Source organism: Myotis brandtii, unplaced genomic scaffold (assembly GCF_000412655.1).
Source record: "Myotis brandtii unplaced genomic scaffold, ASM41265v1 scaffold215, whole genome shotgun sequence".
Lineage (NCBI taxonomy): Eukaryota > Metazoa > Chordata > Mammalia > Chiroptera > Vespertilionidae > Myotis > Myotis brandtii.
The window spans coordinates 2,357,294-2,364,591 of NW_005358043.1; positions in this window are offsets into that span (position 1 = coordinate 2,357,294).

Genomic DNA, 7,298 nt, shown 5'->3' on the forward strand with positions numbered 1-7,298 from the left:
TGTGTGTGTGTGTGTATGTGTGTGTGTGTGTGTGTGCAAGCATGCCTATTAATTCCCCACTCCTGTGGTGGCCTGGAGAAACAGATTACATATTTTTAGACTATATTCACATGAAGCTATATAAAAAGATATTTTAATCCAAGACACCTACAAAGAAATGTACTGTTCTTTCAGAGCTTACTTGCTCATTTGCTCCCCAAGACTGCCAGCAATGCCTTACATTGTAACAGTTAATAATGACTCTGGTGTCTGAATTTTTTTCTAGAACTCCTGAATTATTTTTAAAATAATAACTACAACAATAATAGCAAACCAGATGAATGAAAAGCTCCAAAACCCAAGCACAACTTGTCTTGAAAGACATCCAAGGAGGTGGCTCACGTCTGTTCCTGTGCGAATCACATGTGGTCGCCCTTCATTTTCTCTGTGACTCCCTAGGAAGCAATGCAGTCTAGGCAAAGGGAAATAAGTCATTCCTTCTTAGATTTTTGATGGAGATTTTGTACATCCATTAGGCTATTTTTTGTTTTGTTTTTTCTTTCTGTGCACACATTTTTGGAACTCTTTTTCAAAGTAATCTGAGGGCAATGGAAATAGACATACATCCGGGATTAAAACACAGGCTTTTTTTTGTCTTGAGGACTAAAAAAAGAATTTATATACTTCTAATTTAGGGAGTTTATTTTAAAATACAGCTAAAGTCCAATTATCTTATGTTGATTATTTTTAGTATTTGATGCATATATGGGACATACTAGTATGTCATGTTTCTGGCTGCCCAACACTTTCAAACACCTTCCTAATTTGGGGAAATGTTCCACTTTGTAAATTCCCATCTTTTCAGGATTAAAAAGAGTGGTTATCTCATTTACTCAACATTCTTTGCAGCTAGAACACAAGCAAGTAAGTTGGCACTGGTTGTCTGTTACACCCCCAGGAAACATCAGTTCAGAAGTGAGAAATAACCTCTGTGTGGGGCATCCATTTTACTGGAGAGAGTGGACAAAGACTTTCGGCTGTTAGCGGAAGCTCTGATGGCAAGACAAGGTCTTTACAAGTGGGATCAGCACTGGCAGCAGGAGCAGTTGAAGCTAAGTTGAGTTGCAGGCAGCCTTGCAAACTCAAGTATCTAGTACAGTGGCAACGATGCCACGTTTCTCCTCTAAGGAATTCTATGGTGGGGCTTAGAAGTGTTGGTGGAATGTTAGTCCTGATCTTGTTGCCTTATCCTGGAATTATATTGAATCCATAGATAAACTTGGAAAGAATTGATATCAATTTTAAGTCTTCCAACTTATGAATGCAGTATCCTCTCCTTTTATTTAAATCTCAAAAATTTTTCTTGGCATGGTTCATAATTTTCAACATACAGGTCTTGCATGTTGCTTGGCAGACTTATCCCAAGCATTTTATAATTTAGGTACTGTTGAAATGATATTATTTTTAATTTAATTTTCTGATAGTTCAATGCCAATATATAAAAACACATTGACTTTGATATATTGATGTTGTATACTGCAACTTTCCTAAATTGTTATTAGTTCTAGAAACTTTTTTGTACATTTCCATCAGATTTTTCCCACAGAAAATCGTGTTATGTATGAATAAAAAACAGTTTTATTTTTTTCCTTTCTGATGCTGATACCTCTTTTTTTTTTCCTTTCTTTTTTCTTTTTTTTTTTTTTTTTTTTTGAGAGAAACATTGACATAAGAGAGACACATCCATTGGTTGCTTCCTGCATGCGCCCCAACTAGAGCCAGAGGTCAAACTGCAACCGATGTACATGCCCTTGACTGGGAATTGAATCTGTCACCCTGTGGTCTGTAGGCTGACACTCTAACCACTGAGCTAAAAAGAGCAGGGCTCTTAATTTCTTTTCTTTGCCTAGTTTGTACTGGCTAAAAGGTTTAAAAGATGATTTATAAAAGTGGTGAGAGTAGATATCCTTGTTTTGTTTCTTATCGCATGGGGTAAATATTCAGTCCTTCAACATTAAGTGTGATGTTAGCCACAGATGTTTCATATATTCCCTTTATCAAGTTAAGAAGAAAATTTAATCAGGAATGGATTTTTTTTCAAATACTTTTTCTGTGCATAGTGAGGTATTCCTATCTTTTTTTTTTTACTTTGTTAGTGTAATGAGTTATACTAATAGATTTTCAAATGTTAAACTAACCTTGCATTCCTGAAATAAACCTCACTTGGTCACAATACGTTATCTTTATTAAAAATATACATTGTTAGATTTTATTTGCTAATTTGGTTAAGAATTTTGCATATATGCCCATTGGGGATATTGCTTTGTCGTTTTCTTTTCTTGTCATATATTTGATTTTGGTATATGGGTATTGTTATCCACATAGAATGAGCCAGAAAGTATGCCCTATGCCTCATACTTTCTATATGAAAGAGTCCATATAGAATTAGTATTGTTTTTTTCCTCAAGTGTTGAGTAAAATTCACCAATGAAAATGGAATTTTCTTTTTAGGAGGTATTTTAACTATAGATTCAATTACTTTGATAGATATAAGGGTAGTCAGGTTATCTCTTTTTTCTTGAGTGAGCTTTAGTGGTTTGTATCTTTCCAGGCATTTCCTCATAGTTGTCAAATTTATGGTCAAAAAGTTGTTCATAATATCCTTTATTATCTATTTATATTTATAAAATCTACAATATATCACATTTTTTTGTGCCTGATATTGGTATACTGTGTCTTCTCTTTTTTGTTTCTGATAAATATGGTGAAGGGTTATAAATTTTACCTATTTTTTTCAAAGAACTGGCTTTTGGTTTCACTGATACTTTTTCTTCTGTTTTTCTGTTTTCGTTCTCATCTTTATATCCTATTTTCTGTTTACTTTGGGCTTAATTTGCTCTTCTTTTTTCTAGTTTCTTAAAGTGAAAACTGAGGTCAATGATTTGAAACTTTTCTTATTATCTAATAATATAGACACTTAGTGCTCTGAATCTCCCTTTAATCACTGTTTTAATGGCATTCTACATATTTTGATATTTCTATTTTCGCTTCTATTCAATACAAAATATTTTTTAATTTCCTTTTGATCTCTTAATTGATTCATGGGTTATTTAGAAGTGTGTTACTTAGTTTCTGAATATTTGGAATTTTCCAGGGACTTTTCTGTTATTGATTTTCTAACTTAATTCCATTGTGGTCAGAGTACTCTTTGAGACTTTTTTATGGCCCAAAATACAATTTACCTTGGCTAATGTTTCATGTGCATTTGAAAGGAATGTGTATTCTATTTTTGTTGAATAAAGCTTTCTATAAATATTAATTAGGTCAAGGTGATTTATAGTGTTATTCAAATCTCCTATATCTTACTGATATTCTGTCTACTTGTTTCAGAAGTTAGATTTAATTCTCTGATTGCATTCATGGATTCATCTATTTCTCCATGCAGTTCTATCAGTTTTTTGCTTCATGTATTTTGAAGTTTTTTTTATTAGGTACCTAAAAATGTGGGATTGTTGTCCTCTTGATGAGTTGAAGTCTTTATCATTATGAAATAATCTCATTTATCCAACATAATATTCTTTGTTCTGAAGTTTAGTTTGTCTGATATTAATATAACCACTCCAGTTTTATTTAGATTAGTATTAGCATGCTATATCCTTTTCCATTCTCTTACTTTTAACCTATCTGTGTCTATATACTTAAACTGGGTTTCCTGTAGGCAGACAATACTTGAGTCTTGCTTTTTGAACCAGTCTGAAAGTTCCTGCCCTTTAATTATGGTATTTAAATCCTTTAAATTTATAGTTAGATTTAAATGTACCATCTTGCTATTTGTCCCATCTGTTTGTTTCCCTTTTCTTCATTTCATGGACTTTGAATTAATAACATATTTTTATCATTTTATTTTATCTCCTTTGTTGGCTTATTAGATATTGAGTCACGATCCACTGCTTTTTCACTTGTATTGTTTTTCTTGAAAAACTTCTGTAATCTTACCTTTGTTCCTCTCTACTTAATATGTCTTTTTTTCTCTGAGTCCTTTTGAGATTTTTCTCTTTCTGATGGCTTAGAGAATTTGATTATTAGGACTCTTGATGCCTTAGTGTAGTTGTCTCCTCCTCCTCCCACTACCTTCTTCCTCCTTATCGTTCTTCTTCATTTTCCCTTTGGGTTTCATTGACCATTATGGATATACCAGGTTTTAGTTTGTATCAAAATTGAAATTATTCTAATCATTATTCCTTCAAATATTTTTCTGTCTCAACTTCTCTGTCCTTTCTTCAGTCAACTTCAAGTTCCCATTTGATAGGATATTGAAGTGATCCTACATGTTAATGATTCTTCTTAGTTTTTTAACTTTTTTCTGTCTGATTTTCATTTTGCAATTTCTATTGTTGTGTCCTCAAGTTTAACAATGATTTCTTCTGTAATGTCTAATCTGCCAATAATCTTATCAGTGACTTTTTTCATCTCTGAGATTTTAGTTATTACCCCTAGAAGTATGTTACTTGTTCCAATCTGGGTCCACTTTGATTGGTTCAGTGTTTTGTCTTCTGTGCCACACCAGCACAGCCAAGGGTTCAATGAGCCTGAGGAGGGGAGGTGAAGGATTAAAGAAAAGACAGACAAAGAGAATATAGCTGGGGCTCTGTGGATCTCCTGTGCCTGGATGAGGCCACAGAGAAGGATCCAGCCAGCAATTGAAGACATATAGTCAGAGAAAAACAAGGTAGTGGTCAACATAGTTACAATGTTCTTGTGAGTTTCACCTGTTTTGGCAGCACTTGCTGTACCTTCCAGAGCCCATTAGCTACCCAGGCAGGATCTAGGGGGCGGCCATAAGGTCAAGCTTAATTATGCTAAGAGGACTCTGCCCTCTAAGCTGGGACTTGTTTGTGGCTCTGCCACAGGTCAATCCAAGGCTTAACTCTAGAGCCGCTCCCTACAGCGTTCATTATAAATTATATTTTCTTGCTTCTTTGCATGCCTGATAATTTTCCATTGGTTACCAGTTGTTAAGAATTTTACCTTGTTGTGTCCTGAAATGTTTTTTAATTTCTGTATTTTCTTTTAAGCTTTGTTTTTGGGTGCAGTTATTATGAAACTGGTTTGTTTGGATTTGGCTTTTCTGACTTGTTGGGCAGGTTCAAAGTAGTGCCAAGTCTTAGGCTAATTATTCCTCACTTCTTAGTCAAGATCCCCCTGAGTGTTCTATCCTTTGCCTTCACTTTGAGTTTTTCATTATGAGTTTCCCACTTTGACTGATGGTAATAGACACTATTTCAGGCCCCAGGTGAAAACCAAGTATGTTCACTCTAATCTTTTCCGATTAGATCCTTTCCCCTGCCTCAAGTAGTTTTCTAACATGCATATGTTTATCAGTAGCCTACTGAATACTGAATAGGTACTTTCTGAAGATCTCTGGAGTTCCTTCTCTGTGCAGCATTCTCCTCTCTGGTATTCTGTTCTGCAAACTTTAGCAAACTTTGCATCCCCAGATTCCCAACTCCATCATCTATAATTCTCACCTCACTTATCAAGGAAAACTGTACATCATTGGCTGATATCCAATGTCTGGAAAACCATTGTTTAATGTGTTATTTCCAAGGTTGTTTTTGTTTTAGTTGTTTCTGCAAGAAAATAATGCCTGCTTGACCAGAAGCAGAAGGCTTAAGTCAAAATCTATTGAATGATTCACATTGACTTAGAACTCCTTAGAAAATATTTCTCCACTCTTCCTAAGAGGCATCTCAGATGTGTCCTCCACAATTATCTGTGCTATTCCCCCAAGGACATATCTCACCTTGACAACCCCAATAAAAATTGAAGACATATTTTTACAGATATTAACAGTTGATCTAGAATGTATACCCCTGGCATTTTGGGCTCAGTGGATAGAATGTGGGCCCATGGACCAAAGGGTGGTGGGTTTGATTCCTGGTCAAGGACATGGACCTTGGTTACAGGTTTGTCCCCAGCCCGGGTAGGATGCTGGAAGAAAACAGATTGATGTTTCTCTCTCTCTCTCTCCTCCCTCTCTTTCACTCTCTCTAAAAAATCAATGAAGGAAAAATATCCTCAGGTAAAGGTAAAAACTTTATATAGAAAGGCAAAGGAAAGAGAAGAACAACAACAATTTCAAAAAGCTGAACAAAGTTGAAGGCTACATATTACCTAACTTTAAGTTTCACTATACAACAATAAGACAGTGAGATATTGATTCAAGAATAGATGAGTGGCATAAGATAAAGTCCAGAAATAGACCCACACAATTTATTTTTGACAAAGGAGCAAAGAAATATGATGGTAAAAGAATCATCTTTTCAACAAATGTTGCTATAAAATTAGACATACAGACATGAGAAAATAAACCTTGACATACCTCACATCTTAACAAAAAAAATCATTCAAAGTGGATTATAGCTCTAAATATAAGGTATAAACCAATAAAAATTTTATATAAAAACATATAAGAAAATCTCTATGACCTTAAGCAAAGCAATCTTAGTTATGACACTAAACGCACAATCCACGTAAGAAAGAATTGATAAATTTTACCCCATTAAAATTAAGAACTTCTGCTCTATGAAAGCCACTATCTAAAAATTGAAAACATGAGTCACACACTGGGAGAAAATATTTGCTAGTCAAACATCTGAGAAAGGACTGATATGTTCAGAACATAGAAAGAATTTTTGAAATTCAATAATGACAAGACAAACAACCTTATATTTAAAAAGAAAAATATTTCAAAAGGTACTCCACCAAATAAAATGTAAATTATCATGTGAAAAGAAGATCAGCATTATTAGTCATTAGGGAAATGCAAACCAAAACCAACATGTGATACTACTGTTTTTTTAAAATGGCTTAAGAAACAATCAGACAAATTCTAATAATACCAATCCTAGTGAGATTGTAGAGCAACTGTAACTCTCATACACTTCTGATGAGAATGCAAAATGGTACAACTACTTCAAAAAAAAGCTTGTCAGTTTCTTACAAAGTTAAAAATGTATTAACAATGTGACCTCTCAATCTTACTCATGGATGTGGAATTGAAATGAAAACCTATTTACAGACAAAGGCCTGTATGCAAATGTTTGTAGCAGCTTTATTCTCCATCACCATAATCTGGAACCAATCCAAATGTCTTTCAACAGAGAAATTAAAATAAAATTGGTGATGTATCGATATAATGGAATATTAATCAGCCAAAAGAAAGGCTAGGGTGTGGTGGTGATGGTGAATGAACTGCTGATATAAGTATAAGATGGATAAATATCATATGTATGATGCCTAATGAAAGTAATTAGACA